Genomic DNA, 19,024 nt, shown 5'->3' on the forward strand with positions numbered 1-19,024 from the left:
TTCTCTTTCTCGAGTAACTGGCTCAGAGTTTTTATTTCTCTTTAGTGTCTGTGCTAGGAAGTCATCATCATTCTTTCCTTCTATACCTTGCTTTTGAGTTTGACTTGCTCTTGATTTCCTAAGACTGTGAGATATATCATGATTTGATTGAATTGTGCCCCCCCTTTTTATAAGGTAATCTTTCATGGCTATAAACATCTCTTTAGAAAAGCCTTAGGTATACCCAAAAGCTCTGGTAAGGGGTACTTCCACTTTTATTTAATTATATTAACATCTCCATTTCCTCCCTCATTTCTATGAACCATTGGTCACTCAAAAGCTAGGTCTTAGTTTCCAAGTACACATAGAGTGCATCTAATTTCTCTTGCTATTGATTTCTAGTATTATTCCACTGTGACTTGGTAAGACACGAGAGCTTATTGTCACTGCGTATTTTGTTCTAAATTGCTTTAAGGCTAAAATGTGATTTATTTTAGAGACACTTCAATGGCATACTGAAAATGGTGTTTCCCACCACTTTAATATGCTATTGACATCTGTTACATTCGTGTGACAATACTGATTGACTCTGATGATTCTTTATTAACACCTAATTGGGAGGACCTATCTATATTAACAGGAGTGAGGTTGTGAAATACCCATTGTTATTGTATCAGGATATATGTCTTCTTTTATGTCCATAATGAAATTAGGAGTTCCAGCATTCCGTCCATAAACAGTCATAATTTATTTTTCTCTTTTGGATGGATTGTTCCTTTTTTTAAGATATAACATCCATATTGGTCTTTTAGAACTAGTTTAGCTTTTCTTGGGGAAGTTGGGGTTCCCACATTCTTTATTTAATCTTTCTTTTTAACAAACAAATTTAAGAGGGATTCCAAAGGAAGTTCAGGACAATTTTATTAGATCTAGTGAAAAAATAGCAGGGACAGTCTCTATTGTTGGTAGCTCCACCTAGAGGATGGTGGAGAAAAGCATGTGAGAACCACATTCTGCTTAGAAGCGGCCACATGGTAGATGGATAGTGTGGGGGTAGTGATGGCAGTGACTTCAGAGAAAATATAAGAAATCCCAGAGACTTGACTTGGAGAAAACACTCCCATGCTTTTACCAGTATCAAAAAATAACTCGGGAGGAAAACACAAAGTAACTCAGAAAAGCAGGAAGGCTGCAGTGTTATGTGATGGAAGGTCTACAAGTTACTACATGGAAAGGGATTGCCTGGAAAGGAAAGATCATTATCTCATTGAAGCAATAATTGTTCCTCCCATCTCTTTAATATGGCTTTAGGTGAACAAGCTTTCTCTTGACCAAGGCCCAGCTAGATTAATTCTTAAGCAAGAAGACAATAGCATGTAATGTTTTCATCTTTGGAGCAAATTAGAATGTCATGACTCCACCAGTAGCAAGAGGTATCCCATTCTTCCAACGAGGAGGAAATAGATTTCTTTCAATAGGCCTTAACAGGCCCCTGATATTCATCCTCCATGGCCTCCAAGACCACTGTAGCACTTTGAAGTCTACTTTATCAGATATTAGAATAGCCATATCAATTTATTTGGGGGCTTTCATTTGTTTAGTAAAGTTACTTCCCTTTCACTATCAGTCTGGAAATGATAGTTTCTTGTGATAGGTCTTGGTTATTTTCATGTGGTAATAAATTAATTGGCATTTTCCTTTTTCAGTTCCATGCCACTTCACCTGGAGAGATGCCAGTAGATACCTTTTCACCCCAGATATGGCAACAACAACAGTTCAAAGAAATAATTCTACCCAAAAATAGCTTGGTGAACCAAGTTTATTGGGGTTACTTACAGGATAAAGAGTTATTTACAGTACTGCGAATGACTCCAAACATTTACATCACTACATAGTCCTATCATATCATGAATATGATATAGAAACTGCATCATGAAGCATGACCTACCGCAGGCTACATAGTCTAGTATATTTCAAGATCAGATGCATCTGGAGGGCATGAGGGATTGATTGCTGGAATCTAGTGTGAGAGGACAAAGCACCACTCGATCATCCCGCCCTTTACTGCACCACTATTTCCCACCCATCCCAGCTCTGCCAGGGAAGGTCAGTGACAGCAATATCATTAACATAGACATGTCTATTCTTCTGCCTATTTCATTTCCCTGGTTACTGGGCCAGTACTGCATCTCTCCCAAGACAGCAATGGGGTGGTCAGAAGAAAAAAATCAGTGCTACAGCTCTTAATAAAGCTCTTAATGTTGTCTGTTTGCTTTTAACTCTGGCATCTTGACTGTGTGTGTCATATGGTGACTCTTCATTATTCATGTTTACATAGAGTTCATGTATAATGTCTCCTGTGTTTAGGTATTCATTTCTCTTTGTTTAGAAGTATTTCTGTAATAATTTCATTGTATTGATTTTCCTAGGCCTTATTTTACTGCCGTTCCTTTTTCTGCCATATTGATTTATTAATATTTGTATTTAATCATTTGGCTATGTCTCAGGTGTCCTATACATGATGCTGATACTTGATTTCTTTCTTCATTAATATTTAAATGAAATATTTCCTCAACTTTGTCCTCTATCCCTGGTAGTCTTTCTTCTGCTTATTTTGGTCTAGGGGAGATAATTTCCTTATATTTTTAGTTAGTTCATTGAGATTTTTATTCCAACAATTGTGACTTTCTTTCATTTCAATTTCCTTGATGCATTTTTCTGTATTGCTGGCTTTTTCATAACTCTTTTAGCTTTATCTTCTGTATTGCTGGCTTTCTTCTCAAGATTCTAAACTGATTTCTTCATTCATCTCTTTATTTGTTTTCTGGTAACTTTATTAATCACTTCTACAAATAAACTTCTGGTGCCTTAATCTGTTAATACACTCACTTCAGTATATTTGAATTCAATTAGCTAGAAACTTATGATGTTTGGGTACTTTGGCTTCTGAAATTGTGGATTATGATCCCACATGAGGTTGTCTAACCACATGTTGGGGTAATGAAATTTTCTTAGTAATAGAAGGGCCTACACTGTTAGAGAAAACTGTTCCTCTCAGAAGCTAACCATCACTGATAGTTCCCCAGCTAAGAATGGAATTTCATGCCCAACTCAGACCTCCACGTCAGAATTTTGTCTTGCTTGGGCTTACACAGATCTTGCATATGCTAGGACACTCCTATGAGCTCACTTGTGCAGGCACCTGCCCCTGCTATGTCCAGAGACAATTTCCCTGAAGACACCCAACACCTCTGGGTCTTAAACTCTTTCCACCTCCTCTTTCACAATAGGGTTAGGCACTGCAGTCAGTCTCCTATTCTCTATGCTTTGGCCAGTTGTAAATCTATGTTAGTCACCACTTATTGTCAATAAAAGCTTCTCAAATGAGAGTTGCATTGACTATAGAAATAATGACAAGTCATTAAGAATCAATTTATGACTGTGTCCACTCAGCAAATAGTAATGGGTTCTCATCTAGGGTCTATGACACATTGAATCCTAGGTTCTTGGCCTGATAATAATGTTAAGTATAGGTTTCATCGTGTAGCATAGAACTTAAATCCCATGTTGGTCATTTCCATGTTGCTTGTGTCACTTTCACTATGGTGTGATAGTATACACAAGTGACCCCAAAAATTCTGCCAGGAACTCCTACGACTGAAAAACACCTTCAGTAATCTAATATGACATAAGATTAAGTCAAAAAGAAATCAGTAGCCTTTCTATATGCAAGCAATAAGTAGGCTGAAAAAGGAATCAGGGAAACATTACCATCCACAATAGCCACAAACAACATAAAATATCTTGGGGTAACTCTAACCAAACAATTGAAAGGCTTGTATGACAAGAACTTTAAATCTTTGAAGAACAAAATAGAAGACTATATCAGAAAATGGAAAGATCACCAATCCGCATGGATAGGTAGGATTAACATAGTAAAAATGATGCAATGCCCATCAAAACCCCAGTACAATTCTTCACAGACCTTGAAAGAACAAAACTAAATTTCATATGGAGAAACAAAAAACCACGGATAGTCAAAACAACACCGCACAATGAAGGAACAACTGGAAGCATCACCATCCCTGATTTCAAGCTCTATTATAGAGCTACAGTAATGAAAACAGCTTGATATTGGCATAAAAACAGACAGGAAGACCAATGAAATCAAATCAAAGATCCTGGTACTAACCCCCACACCTATGAATACCTGATTTTGACAAAGAAGCTAAACATATAAAATGGAAAAAGTATCTTCAACAAATGGTTCTGGTATAACTGTTTCCATTTCTTTACTGTTATAAAATGCAGTATAATGAATACAGGATTGTAGATGTGGTTAAAAGGCTGTAGATCACTGTTATATTTTTAGTACACTAGGTTTAAAAAATCAAGAGATTTTTTTAAAGACCTGAACAGTGACAATACTAGTCAACATGATAATACGGATAGGGTTATCTCACTAAACCCCATCACTAGATGAAGAGTTATAGGCAATTAATGACTGCAGAAAGAGAAAGAACCATTCTTCTCCAAGGATAGGCCCCTAATTAGCCATCCAATACTAAGTGGTCAACTCTAAAAGCATACAAAAGTAAGCAACATGAACTGGACTTAGCAGCGTGTAATTGTATATTTATATGTATACATGTAACAGTAAAGATTAAAGAAAATAATAATGGAGATACTATGTGAAAATGGAAGGAAGGCTTGGAGGTAAAGGTGGGAGAACTGTGGGAGAGAAAGCAGGATATAGTAATTATATATGTGTGTGAAATGCCATTATGAAACACATTGTTTCGTTCAATTAGCAATTTGCTAATAAAAATTTTTTTCAAGGTCTGATCATTTATTTTTTTACCCTTATAGACTTATTTTTGACTGGACTCAGACTTAGAAGTAGAAGCTCTCAGAGAGGACAGCCTTCGCCTCTTGGCAATCTGTTCCTGGCGCTTTTCTTTGGCTTCCTTCATTCTCTTGGGCAAAAGTTTAGCATATTCTGCATCCTCCTCCTTGTTTTTCTTTGTTCGTTGCTTCTTCAGAGCAATATGCTGGCGTTTGTGTTGCAGGGCACGTGGAGTCACAAGACGCTGAATCTTGGGTGCCTTGGTCCTGGACTTCTTACCTTCTTTGTTTAAAGGCTTTCTGACAACGTACTGGCGGACATCATCTTCTTTAGAATGATTAAAAAGCTTTCGGATTCTGCTAGCTCTTTTAGGTCCCAACCGACAAGGCACAGTAGTATCTGTCAGTCCAGGAATATCCTTCTCTCCCTTTTTTACAATAACCAAGTTGAGAACACTCAGATTGGCATCCACAATGCATCCTCGGACAGATTTGTGCTTCCTCTTTCCAGTTCTCCTTGGTCTATAACAAGAATGCCCCTTACTCAACATCAGGCGCACTCTGCCATGGGTCAGGACACCTTGTTTCATGGGAAAACCTTGTTTGTCATTGCCGCCACTGATTCGGACCACATAACCACTCTTTACCCAGGGCATCGGCAACCACTTCCATGGCCATGTGCTTCTCATAGAAGGTCCGAAGCTTGCGTTCATTGTCCACTTTGATGAGTTTCTGGCAGCCAGTGGCAGGGAAGGAGATACTCAGCTTCATCTTCGCACAGCCGACCGCCTAGGAGGCGCCACTGGGCTGGAGAGATGGGTCAGCCGTTAAAGGCTAGGCTCACAACCAAAAATATAAAATATTTTTTTGAAAACATCAGAAGACTTTTAGGCCCTTTTGTAATACATTCAGGAGTCAGTTCAATGTAAATTTTTAAAAATACTACCCAAGGTAGTGTTTGTGAGCTTCTACTTCATTGTAGCATGAATGTAAGAAGACTAGACAGGCTTGTATGTTTAAAGACTTGGCCCCCAGCTAAAGGTGCTAGGATTGAAGGTTGTGTCCCTTTAGGAGGTAGGGCCTTGCTGGATGGAGTGAGTCTAGTGGGAATGGGCCTGGAGGTTTCATAGCTCAGCCCCACTTCCTGTCCACTTTGAAGACGTTGGTACCAAAAACCTCCTGTTCCTGCTACCATGCTTTCTCTACCATGGCAAACCTTCAGCCTAAATAAACTCCTCTTCTCATAGGTTGTTGTTTTGTAAGATGTTTGATCACAGGAAGAAAAGGAATAAAGCTTTCCAACTTTCTCTTTGGTGTTTCCCTTAGGAAGTGAAATATATGTCCTTCATTGGGACACTCATCTGTGCTTGGAGTTCTCATTGAGTATACTGCATAGAGAAGTATCATGTTTTATAATTCTGAAGAGAAATTGAATCGCCTGGTTATGACTAAAAGGAGAAGAAATTCTTTGTTGTACTTAAAATAATGAATGAAGAAGTAAATCAACTCAGCTGTATGTATCAGCATTTTAGATAGTATGTAAAAACATTTTACATAGAACCCACTTATCTTATAGCTAGGGTGAACTATAGCCATTCTGTTATTTTGATATTATTTTTGAAAGTGGCATACTATAATTTTACTTTTAGATAAGACTTTCTCAACAATAAAAGTATCATGGTGCTGGAAGGCACTGTACACTCTCCTAAAGAGAAAAGTCATCAGTCCTGCCTAACTAGGAACCCTGACAACTGCTACAGCAATCATGTCAGGAGATGTCCAGGGTGCAATGTTGACACAAATGTTAGAAAAGCAACCAGCCACTTTCTGCTTGGATATAATCCCCAGTCTAGAAGACAGAACTCATGCCTGGCACTGTGATTGGATTTAGAGCCAAGAACATGTGACTAAATTGGTCATAGTCTTTAGCAAGGAACTTACTATCCTTTGAATGGACACAATGATCAACCATTGTATCCATATATTAGTATGTCTCTCGGCCCTCAGCCCTCAGATAAGCTTGTTTGAGCAGTAGATAGTAATCAACAGAGACCCACAACAGTGAATATGCAGAGACAAGTGTGCCCAGTCAGTCCTACATGGGACATCTACACCACACCCACTACACCTGAGACTCGGGAATGAAATTGGAAGTGAAGGATGAAAGATTATTTAGTGCTAGCAGGGGCTGGATGACAACAGTGAAACTATTTTCAGAACACAGCAGGGCAGTGTGCACATATGAACCCCTAACAGTTGTGATAACATACACAGGACCACACCAGGTAAAACTCCTAGCATGAAATGAGGGATGCGGTCATGAAGACTCTCCCTCAGCTAATGGGCTATTAGAAATTGATGTCTATTGGGAGAGGCGGAGTCAGTTTTCTTCATAGGTGACCCCTAAGGTTACCCATCCTCCAACAGGAGCCCCTACACCCATACAGATACGGTATCCCCAGCAGATGAAAAAGAAAACAAAGAAGAACACATGAAGTTAGGAAGAAATAGTGCTGGTAGTAGGGGTGGTGGAATCAGGGCAGAAAAAAAATGAGGATGAGTGGATTAGACGAAACTATATTGTATTCATAACCAAATGATTAAGAAAATAAAATATTATAAAAATAATGCTCTAAGAATCTTCTTGTAAAAAAACTTTCCTTCTAAAGAAGGAAATTAGATCACTAGGAGATGACGGCTGTGCTATTGGATTAGGATCATATGTAGTAGGATCCGCCCACACAGAAATAAGCCAAGACCTCATTATTCTAATAAACATGTGAATTGTGCTAAACTCTGGCTTGATTTCATTCTTCTATATTCAAGTTGGCATAGCCTTGTAGATTAAAAGATTAATAATTGTTTATTTCCTTAAAATTGCTTTTATAACATTGAAAAGTTTTGTTTTGTTTTTTTTTTTTTTTTGGTTTTTCGAGACAGGGTTCCTCTGTGGTTTTGGAGCCTATCCTGGAACTAGCTCTTGTAGACCAGGCTGGTCTCGAACTCACAGAGATCTGCCTGCTTCTGCCTCCCGAGTGCTGGGATTAAAGGCGTGCGCCACCACCGCCCGACTATAACATTGAAAAGTTTTATGTGCTATGATAAAGCATGTCCCTGTTCTCAGAACTGAGTGTGATCATTGTTTGCTGACACATGGTCACCATTGTCACAGCCTTCCTTGTATGAATCAAAGGACATTTGCACCACGGTGGGTTAAATTTTGACCCAACTCCTCCAAATATGTGTGAGAGTGTATTCATTTATATTTGTGAACATATAAATATATATTCATTTATATTCCTATATATTCAAGCCCTAATCTTTGGTAAGCCTAAACATGACCATAATTGGAATTGGGTTTAAAGACATGGTCAAGTTAATATTATGTCACATTGGATCATCATTATCTCAAACCACTCCTGGTGTCTTTATAGGAGGTAATATAGAGGTATGTGAAGCCTACAAAATGACAATGGCGTGAAGATAGCAGAGATGATGCTGCAACCAAGCATGATGCAGGTTGTCAGCAACCACTAGGAGAGAAGACAAGCCGGAAACACTCCACCAATGAGCCTTCAGAAGAGCTCAGCCTGACTGCTGTCTTAGTTTGGTTCCTTCTGTTCTCCAGAACTGACAGAAATAAGCCAGTAGATGCAACCTTGTTATTACAGCCTGAGGGAAGCAGTGTGACATTAGTGTCATTCATACATGAAGAAAACCACTCTTGAAAGAAGAGCCGAGGTTTATGGAAGACGGCATTTTATACATTTAGAGAAAACAAATTAGGGTCAGACAGAACATTGGCTTCAAGAAAAATAAATGAGACTGGATGTGGTCAAAAGCAAAATGTAAAATAAATATAAGAAAGATAATTTTTAAAGTTTTTTGTTCATCTTACGTATCAACCACAGTTTCCCTTCTATCCCTTCCTCCCACTCCTCCCACTTCCTCTACCCAACCCCCCAGCCACTTCTCAGAGAGGGTAAGGCCTCCCATGGGGAATCAAGTCTGGCATATCATGTTAAGGCAGGACCAAATCCCTCCCTCCTGTATGAAGGCTAAGCAAGATATCCTACCATGGAGAGGGAATGAGTTCCAAAATGCCCGTTTATTCACCAGGGATAAGTTCTGGTCCCACTGTCAGGGGTCCCACAAACAAACCAAGCCACACAACTGTCATGCACACTCAAAGGGCATAGCTTGGTCCCATACAGGCTCTCCAGCTGTCAGTCCAGAGTCCATGAGCTCCCACTAGCTCAGGTCAACTATCTCTAGAGGTTTTCCCATCATGATCTTGACATCCCCCGCCGCCTTGCTAATATAAGCTCTCCTCCTTCTCTTCAACTGAACTCCAGGAGATCCAACCCAGTGCTTGGATGTGGACCTCTGCATCTGCTTCCATCAGTTGCTTGATGAAGGTTCTATGATGACAATTAGGGTAGTCACCAATCTGATTAGAGGAGAAGGCCAGGTCAGGCGTCCTCTCCACTATTGCTAGGAGTCTTAGCTGGGGCCATCCTTGTGGATTCCTTGGAATTTAAGCAAAGATATTTGGTACAGGTCTAGCATCTATGTAAAAGATGGAATGGCTATATGTATAAATAATTAGTTGCAACAACAAAAAAAACTGCTAAAAAGAAGACAAGAAGGAAAAGTGATTTGACAGACATATGACTTTGTGATCAAGACTGAATCTTCTTTGTTTTCTACCAGGCAGTCTTGCTCATGGAAACAGACCTAGCTAAATTTGTGTTGAAGGACTGTTTTCATGTTGGGGAAGGTGCTGCAAACAAACCCCCCAAATACTACAAACAATTAAAAAGGAAAGAAAATTCACATACACCCCCCCGACACACACACACACACAAACACACACACACACACACAGAGAGAGAGAGAGAGAGAGAGAGAGAGAGAGAGAGAGAGAGAGAGGTACAGGCTCCGTGTTGCAAAGGGTGGTGAGTAATTGCTGTCTTTGTTTATTTTTAGATAAAAGATCTGCAGCCAAAGTATTCTTCTCCGCGACATTTTCTCAGAATATAGCCTTCAAGATTTATATCATTTCAGCTCTCAAGGTAATTTATTTGTTAAGAATATTATAAAGTCTATTTAAGTCATTTCCTGTCTCCCAGCACAATGAAAGAGCTCTCTAAGGGGATTTCAGTGGCCTTTGGAGTGCGTGTTTTGTGTTTTTGCATTTTCCCAGGAAGACGCAGAGACGAGACAGTGACTCAATACATCATGCTTATCCTCATTACTCCAACCCTGCGTTTGGTGATCATTAGAAATAAATGGAGATGTTTGCTCAACTTGCTCAGGCTGGTGCTTATTAACTAAGAATCCCTGTCTCCTCTCTGTTGTTTTTGTAATTCAGTCATGAATCAAGAGGACTCCAGATCTCACTAAAGTAACCTTCACAAACTTGTTTTGTCCTCTTCCATTTTAATTTCCGCTTCCATTAAAAACGGGGAATTTTTCAGATTTAAAAGTTAAAGTTTATGTAATCATAATATAAGGATGAAGATGTTCAATTGAGTGTATGTGGCATGAATGCATGCCTGTGTGTTGATTATGCATGTAGATTCTCCTGTGTACATTTAGAGGCCCAATGTTGGCATTAGGTGTCTTCCTCAGTGTTGCTCCTCACCTTTACATAGAGAGCTTGCAATTTCAGCTAGTCCACGTAGCAATTTGCTCTGTGAACTTCCTGTTGTTTCTTTTTCCCATGCCCTGGGATTACAGGCCACCACAGCCCCAGAGTTGACATGGGTTCTTGGGATCTGAACTTTATTTCCAAGCTTGTACAGCAAACATGCTACCTGTTGAGCTGTCTTCCTTAGCCCCTCGAAAGTTTACTCAAAAGAATGTGGGGTGTAGATAGGTAAGTAGTAGGTAGGTAGGTAGGTAGGTAGGTAGGTAGATAAGTAGGCATGCATATGCCACAGCACATGGGCAGAGGTCAAAGTACAAAACATTCCTTCAGAAGCCAGTTCTTCCCTTCCACACTGTGTGTCCCAGGAATCAAAGCCAGGCAGTCAGACTTAACAAAGAGTACTTTTGTCCACTGAGCCATCTGTGGTGACTAATTTGCATGTTGAGTTGACAAAAGATCAAGTAATTTTGGAAGAAGAAACCTCAGTTAAGAAATTTCTACCAAACTGGCCTCTGGGAAGGCCTATAGTAGATTCTTTTTTATTATTGATGATCAATATGGGAAAGGCAGGCTTACTGTGGACAGTGCCACCCCTGGGATGGTAGGCCTGGGTGCTATAAGAAGACAGGCTGAGCAAACTAATAGGAGCAAGATAGGAAACAATACCCCTCCAGAGCCTCTGCATCAGCTCCTGCCTCTGGGTTCCAGCCCTGACCTCCCTCAGTGACAGACTGGTTTAAGGAATTATAAACTCACATAAACTTTCCTTCCCAAATTACTTTTGGTCATGGTGTTCTATTGTAAGAATAGAAATCCTGACTGAGACACCTAGATGGACAACTTTAAAGTCACCTAGACACTGGCATAGGGCAGATCAGCTACAATTTAGAGAATTAGGAATTATTCTTGACCAAAACAACCCCAAACCCCAGAATTACACTCTTAGCTTTAGTTGTTTAGTTATTGTAGGTTTTTATAAATTTTTACATCATCAAAATAGGATACAAGAAATTTGGGTGCTGTGGCCATATCTGAAATTCTGGCAGAAAGAAGAGGGTGGGGAGGAGAAGGAACAGGGGAGGAGCAGAAAAGAGAACTTTACCCGCTTTCCACAAGTGGTCACAACACACACTACAGCACAGAACAAGGTCATAACTAAAGCACTGGTGTCGCTATAACCATTTGTTCGGCATGCATGAAGTAGTTGTATTTTTTTCATGCGTGTAGCTTCATGTGTCTACATTATAGTTAAGATGCTGCCCATTGCACCACCTCAATGATCCAGTTTGCTCCATTAAAACTAAACTAATCCGACACATCTCCTGTAGTAATTCCCATGGCATGGATATAGCTGAAGACTACCTGCCCTGATTCTTTTTAGGAATTATTATAAATCAAGCCACTAAAAGGGACCAGGCTCAGGATTTTATGTGAATATGCTTTTGTTCCCCCGAATAGGTAGCCAGGGTGCAATTACTGGAAAATAGGCAATGCATGGAAATACACATATTTCATTTTACAAACAGTCTCCAAATAGTTTTCCATAGAGGGTTCCCTCCCTGCCCCCACCAGCATTCCATGGGTATTCTTGTCCATTTGCCGGTGCTAGCATGTGGGACTTGCTGCTTTAGTTGTGGCTATCCTGACAGGTTGGTAGTATCTGTGCAGGGTTTTATTCCATTTATCTAGTGGCTCATAGGCTAAACAATACTTTGCATGTGAGTTTTTGTCATCTGCATGTTTTTCTTCAGTGAACACTGTTCAGATTTGGGCTACTATTCTAACTGGATATGCCAGACCACTGCTGAGCTGGTGGGGCTCCTCGTGTGTTCTAGATACTAGCTCCTGGTTAGATAAATGGTTTCCAAAAGTTCCCCATTTTTCCCATCTGTCTTTTCATCTAATGTGGTAGGCAAATCACCATTACTTCTCATTGATCAGCTCTCTGAAGTCTGAAGCTGCTGTTGTGTCTAAAATGTTGTCCCTGTATTTTATTTAGAAATTCTCTATCTTTATGGTTTATGTTAGTTTCATAATCTATTTGAGTTATTTTTTGCCAAAAATGTGATGTTATCTGATCAAAGGGTAATCCTACCTACATTAAACGGCTTCCACTTTGTCCAAAAAAGTAAAGTTGAGTGTGTTTGTGTGTTTAGTGGTAGACCTTTACCATGGCTCTGTTGGTCAGCTTGTTGATTTTGCAGTCATTGCTATGTTTGTTGCTCTCATCAGTAAACCTTATGTTTGCTGCAGCCATGCTTCAAGATATATTTCATCTTGATCTGCAACTCTATTTGATTTAATTATCTATTTGGTAAGGTTTCTGTCAAGATTTATGATGGACTCTGTTTTAGCATCAACAACAACAACAATAATCTATGATATTCTGGACAAGGTTTATGTTTTACTGTTGTTGGGGAAATTGCTGTCAAATGTCAACCAGAGTTATGAGACCAATTGCATTGTTAAGGGCTTTCATGATAAGGATAATTCTCCAATTAATAGGTCTATCAATCTCTGTGGGGAGATCAGAAGGTCTCATCTATGTCATGAACTTGACTATTCTGTTTTTGCTCATGTATTTCAAGACCTTATTTACACATATACATTTAAACTCCTCCCCATGCCTCACTGGTGTGTTGATCCTTTTATAATAATGCCATGTCCCTCTGCCTCCAGTAATTGTCTTTTCTCTTAAGGCTCTGTTTTCTGATGTTAGTATTGATATCCCTGTTTTATTTTCTTGTCTACATACTATATCTCTCTCCAACCCCATACGTTGCATCTATTTATATCAAATTTTAAATGAGTTTCTATAAATATAATTCTCTGAGCTCATACTTTTTATGTGTGAGAGTTTTGATATTTTAATTCACTCCATTGAACAGATTGTCCAAAATCAGTTATGTTCTTACTGGTATGTACAGTTATGTCTTCATCTGTCCTTACTTCCATGTTGTTAGCTGTGGTTTGTCCCTGTGCAACACTACTGCATTGGTATTGATATTTTATCATCCCTGTTTAGGTATTGTTATCTTTTCAGCAAATATCATTGTCCCAACAATTATAATAGTCTATATTGTTTTGTTCTTAAGTTATGATTTATTAAGAGTATGAGAAAAAGGACAGGCTGTGTATACCTGTGCTTCTCCACACTCATCTCTTTCTTCCTGGCTTAGATGCCAAGATTCTTTCTTACATCATAGCCCTTCTATTCAAAGAATTGTCTTTGGTCGGTCTGCAAGAGTGGATATGCTTGCATCATGTTCATTCGTCTGAGCATCTTTATTTTACCTTGAACTCCTCAAGTACCCTTTCATTGATTCATGAATGACACTTCTCTCCATTCAGTACTTTTGACCTTCATGGCTTCAGATGAAAATCCGGTGACACGTGATTTGGGGTTTCTTATATGGAATACGTGCTGCTTCTGGTCAACTGCTATGAAGATTATCCTCCACTGTCTTCTTCAGTCTTCTGGTGTTTAATGCTGTATTTCTGGGTACACCTCTTGGAATGGCATTGTGGGAGTCACTTAGCTCCTTAAATATGTATGTTTGTCTTTCATCATATCTGAAAACATCTTCAACTATCACTAATATGATCAAATTTATGTCTTCAGACTTAATTCCTATTTTTAATGGTCTACACAGCACCACACTATTAGGACTACATATATTTTCCTGTTTTAATTAGAGAAATCTAATTATTTGCAGTGATTGTGACTGCACGCAATTGCTCCAAGTCTTATATCCAATCATTATCAACATACACCATCTATCTTCCAAACCTATCCAAACTTCAGCCATGGAATTACCTCCACTGAGCTAAATGACGACTGGCTGCTGTCTGGACTATTGGAGTGTCTTCCACACTTTCTCTTTGTCTATAATGTTGCCCTCTCCATTGATGTATCTACAATATTTTTTGATACACAGAATATATCTGTTTCTTATGCTCAGAACCACCTAATGCTCAATGATCTCCCTTCTCATTTTGGAGAAAGAAAAGATCACACCTTCACTTAAAAGGATATTTGCCCTCTGTAGAATGTATTGCTACAACAACTATGGTTTCACATTTTACCTCTTCTCTTCCTCACTCACCATGCCCCAGCCACACTGCTCTAGCAGGAGCAATCTGCCTTTATGCATTTTCATTTGTGGCTCTTTCTGCTGAGTAATTCTACCAGATATCAGTATGACTCACTTCCTGACCAAGTTTTGACATTATTTCAGATGTTATTTAGCAATACATCTTTTCTACAGAATGTGGGCCCATACTTGTATATAGTCTTCCCTTGCATCATACTCTGCTGTTTTTTCAGTGTATAACCCCTGATACATTGTATATTTAACCCCACATATATTATAAATTTATCTATTACTTATAAACATTCTCAGAAGTACTACAAAAGCATGAACTCTAAGTACTTTGTCCATTTGTTGTATTGTTAGTTCCTAGAAGAGTGGCAAGTATTTATATGCTACTCAAATAGTATTTGTTAAGGGAACAGTTAAGGAATGACTCAAAGAATAAATGCATGTGGCATTTAAGTATGACTAATTCAAAGAGGGAAAAATCACAGACTAGTCAGTGTAGAGAGCAGCGTGGAGCCACACCTGATAATCAGCTCCTAATTATGGCTAAGACCTGACTTATGTTGTGATCACGCAATGATTGTCAGCTGCTTGCATATGTGTGGACCTATGGGCAGTGCCCACCTGGCAATCCGGGGTTGGCAGCCCGTGCCTTTTTAAGGGCTGAGAGAGGGGAGAGAGAGAGAGGAGAAAGAGAGAGAGAAAGAGAAGGAGAAAGATTGCTGTAAATAAAATCCTAAATAAAACTGCTGCAAGAAGAGCTCCGGGTGTTGCGTCTTCCTTGCTGGATGAGGTAGAGATGTGACAAGTCAGTAGGTTCCATTATTCACTCTCACCAAAGAACTGGTAACAAAATTTTCCCATTCCTGTTTAGAGTTCAGTTGTTTGTATGTAGTCTGGATCCTTCCATTTCTCATTATTTTTCACTTTTTCAGACTGATGGACATCCCCATTTCTTTTAGAACCTTTATTACTCTTCACAAAGAGTCTTGATGGATCAATTTGCAGAAAGTCATAAATAATTTGTTTTCCCCACAGAGTTTCTTTCCCTTCAATACCACACATTCATTCTGGTCTATTTATAACACAGAATGCATTTATTCATTTATATAAAAAATATTGAGAATCTATTATGCGCCCAGCAGCTCTGTGAACTTCTCTGTAGGCTGAGTGTTCTACACCCTGCTCCCTGGCCATGGTGTTCTCTCTGTGGAATCGATGTTTCTCCGAAACGTCATTACTCTCCACGTTCTCTATTGATGGGAGCCACTTTCAACAGGGGGAAAATCATTTCCTGTCTACAGCCTATGATGAAAATAGATGGCCTACTTTCCAAAGCATTAGCAGGCTGGCACTTCCCATAGGTTCATAAACACTGCAAAGAAACTTCTGGAAGTACCAAGTAATGCGGCTCATTCGGTTTTTCTTTTCTTTTTTCTTTTTCATCTCTAAGAAGACTCTAATTAAAATACCACTAGTTCTATTTAAAAGGAAGGCTAAAATTATTCAGAAGACTTTTAAAAAGAGTAATGATGATTTTAGACAAAATAAGGATTAAACAGTAGGAGAAAAATCTATTTGTGTAAACACTGTGGTGGGAAAGAGCAAAAGTGAAAATGAGGTACTTCTTCACCGTGGCTCTTGGTCTTCAGTCAGCCCTGATTTGGATCACATGGATTTGTGTTCACAGATGGGACCTTCACCTCTGCAATGCCACTGGTTTTCTGTTATTTTCAAGTCATAGTATCCCCCATGTCCAGTGTTGTCAAACATAGCATATTCTATTCTGATAAACACTTTCAACATTGTGGCAGGATACAAAATTAACACAAAAAAAATCAGCAGCCTTCATACATATCAGTGATACATTGAAAGATAAATTGGGAAGGAATGACATTCACAATAGCTACAAAAAAAAATGAAATATCTCAGGAACACCTTTAAAAAGAGATGAACAGTCTCTATAATGAAACCATCAAAACACTTAAGAAAGAAACTGAAGAAGATACTAGGTGAAAGACTTCTCATGCATTGCAAGAATTAATATTGTTTTTTTTTTTATTGGTTTTTTTCGAGACAGGGTTTCTCTGTGGCTTTGGAACCTGTCCTGGAACTAGCTCTGTAGACCAGGCTGGTCTCGAACTCACAGAGATCCGCCTGCCTCTGCCTCCCGAGTGCTGGGATTAAAGGCGTATGCCACCACCGCCCGGCAAGAATTAATATTGTTGAATGAAGCCATTTACCAAAAGCAATCCACAAATTCAGTGTAATCACAATCAAAATTCCTTTTGTAAAGGGCAGTTTTTTAAAGACAGAAAAACAATTTTAAAATGTATATGGAAGCATAGATGACAAAGATAGCCAAAACAATATTAAATAAAAAGACTATGACTGGAGGCATCATCACACCTATCACAGAGTCATAATAGCGAAAATATCGTGGTGTCACAAAGATAGATACATACAACAATAGAATAGAAGATAAAGACTTAAAAAAGGAATCTGTCCAAGTGCTAAAGATGTGAGAAATATACACTGCAGAAATGTCAAGTGCCATGGGATAATGCTCTTGTACACTGTAAAGATTTGTCACTCATATTGGTTTAATAAAACACTGATTGTCCAGTAGCCAGACAGGAAGTATAGGTGGGGCAATCAGACTAGGAGAATTCTGGGAAGAAGAAAGGTAGAGATGCAGTCACTAGCCAGATGCAGAGGAAACAAGATAAGAATGCCTTCCTGAGAAAGGATACCAGGCCATATAGCTAAACATAGTTAAGAATTATGGATTAATTTAAATTGTAGAGGTAGTCAGTAATAAATCTGAGCAATAGACTAAACAGTTTATAATTAATATAAACCTCCGTGGATTTTTTTTGGACTGAACAACTATGGGACCAGGTGGGACAGAAACTTCAGTCTACAGTCAAGATCTTCAAAAATAATACTGGACAATCTGCTTAGCTACATGTAGAAGAACGGAGTTAGATCCTTGTCTGTCATCTGGGGGAGAGGGAAAGTGTGTGCGGGAAGTTGGAAGGTGTGGAGGAAAGGAAACTGCAGCAAGGATATAATATATGGAAGAAGAATAAAACATGAAGAATACAGATGGTAGTGTGGATGGTAACTCTTGACGGGAATGTAAACTACTGTGCTCACTTTGGAAAACAGTCTGGTGATTTCTCAAAAAAACAGACCTAGTAGCAACACACAACCCAGCTGAATCATTCCTAGCCATGTACTCAGAGTATTCTATATCCTACTACAGAGGTACTTACACATTCATGCTCAATGCTGCTTTGTTCACAATAAATCACTAGGAAATGGATTGGACTAGATGTCCATCAAATGATGAATGGAAAATTAAAATGTGGAATTTCATTCAGTTGTAAAATGAAATTTTCAGGTAAATAGATTATATATATATATATATATATATACATATACATATATGTGTATATATACATATATACATATGAAGGTGTAAGTCATAAACAATGCCACACCAGTTTGGAATTATGATTAATAGGGTGGTATTTATTTAAAAGGGAAAAAACTTACAGATCACTGTCAGCCCTCTGCGCAACCAGGAAGTGAGTCTAGTCGCCAGTGGAGCAGGAAGTGAAGAGAGAGAGGAGAGGGAAGTGGCCGCTTTTTTAAAGGGAGAGAGACCATGCCCCAATGGGCTGGTATCTCAGTGGCGATAGGCTGGAGGAGTGGGAGGACCTCCTGTAACACCTCCCCCTTTTGTTTAAATAAGAGAGTTCTAAACCTACTATGAAATTATATACAATAAGTACAAATATCCTATTCTACCTAGCTTAGGTCTTGTATAATAAATAACTTGGCCAAGTCATGAGAGAAAGTAACTGCATTTATATAGTCTTCAACCCCATCAAAGATCTGAGAAGGGAAATAATGTTACCTGGGTAATTAGGAAGTTCAGTAAAACAACTTCCAAAACATGCAACAAATCACAGAGACAACTAGCTACCTAGGCAATCACCCAAAGTCACATTAGCAGCGTTGAAGCAACCAACATTGGCTAAGGCCTAACATAACTGACATACCATTTTTCAAAGGCAAGCAACTTTTCAAAACTATCTTACCCTGTCTTGGCAGGATATGACAGCCCAGTTTTATCCATTGATGCACGCTCTGTATCTTTGTCAGTGGTTGGGGTATGGGCATTTCTTTGCCCAAAGGCCAGTTCTGCCAAAAAGAAGGCTCCAGGTGGAGTATCTTTGGTGCTCAACATTCTCTCGGGAATAGAGTGGTGTTGCCAGGAGCAATTGTGTCTCACTACTGCAAAACTCTGAGTTAGATTAAAGGCCATTTTCTACAGCTCTTTGAAGAAGTTGAAGATTATCTATCTATACTGAGTATAATCTCTATATACCTAAAGAACCTGATTAGTCTAATTATAAATGACACTTAGATGACTATT

General features: G+C 38.9%; 1 pseudogene; it reads right to left on the reverse strand.

Moving 5' to 3' along the window:
• Positions 1–4,850: 4,850 nt before the first annotated feature.
• Positions 4,851–5,595, reverse strand: LOC121458506 (annotated as a pseudogene).
• Positions 5,596–19,024: the final 13,429 nt, after the last annotated feature.

Source organism: Microtus oregoni, unplaced genomic scaffold (assembly GCF_018167655.1).
Source record: "Microtus oregoni isolate MIOR12 unplaced genomic scaffold, Mior012 000017F_ref0000208, whole genome shotgun sequence".
Classification (NCBI taxonomy): domain Eukaryota; kingdom Metazoa; phylum Chordata; class Mammalia; order Rodentia; family Cricetidae; genus Microtus; species Microtus oregoni.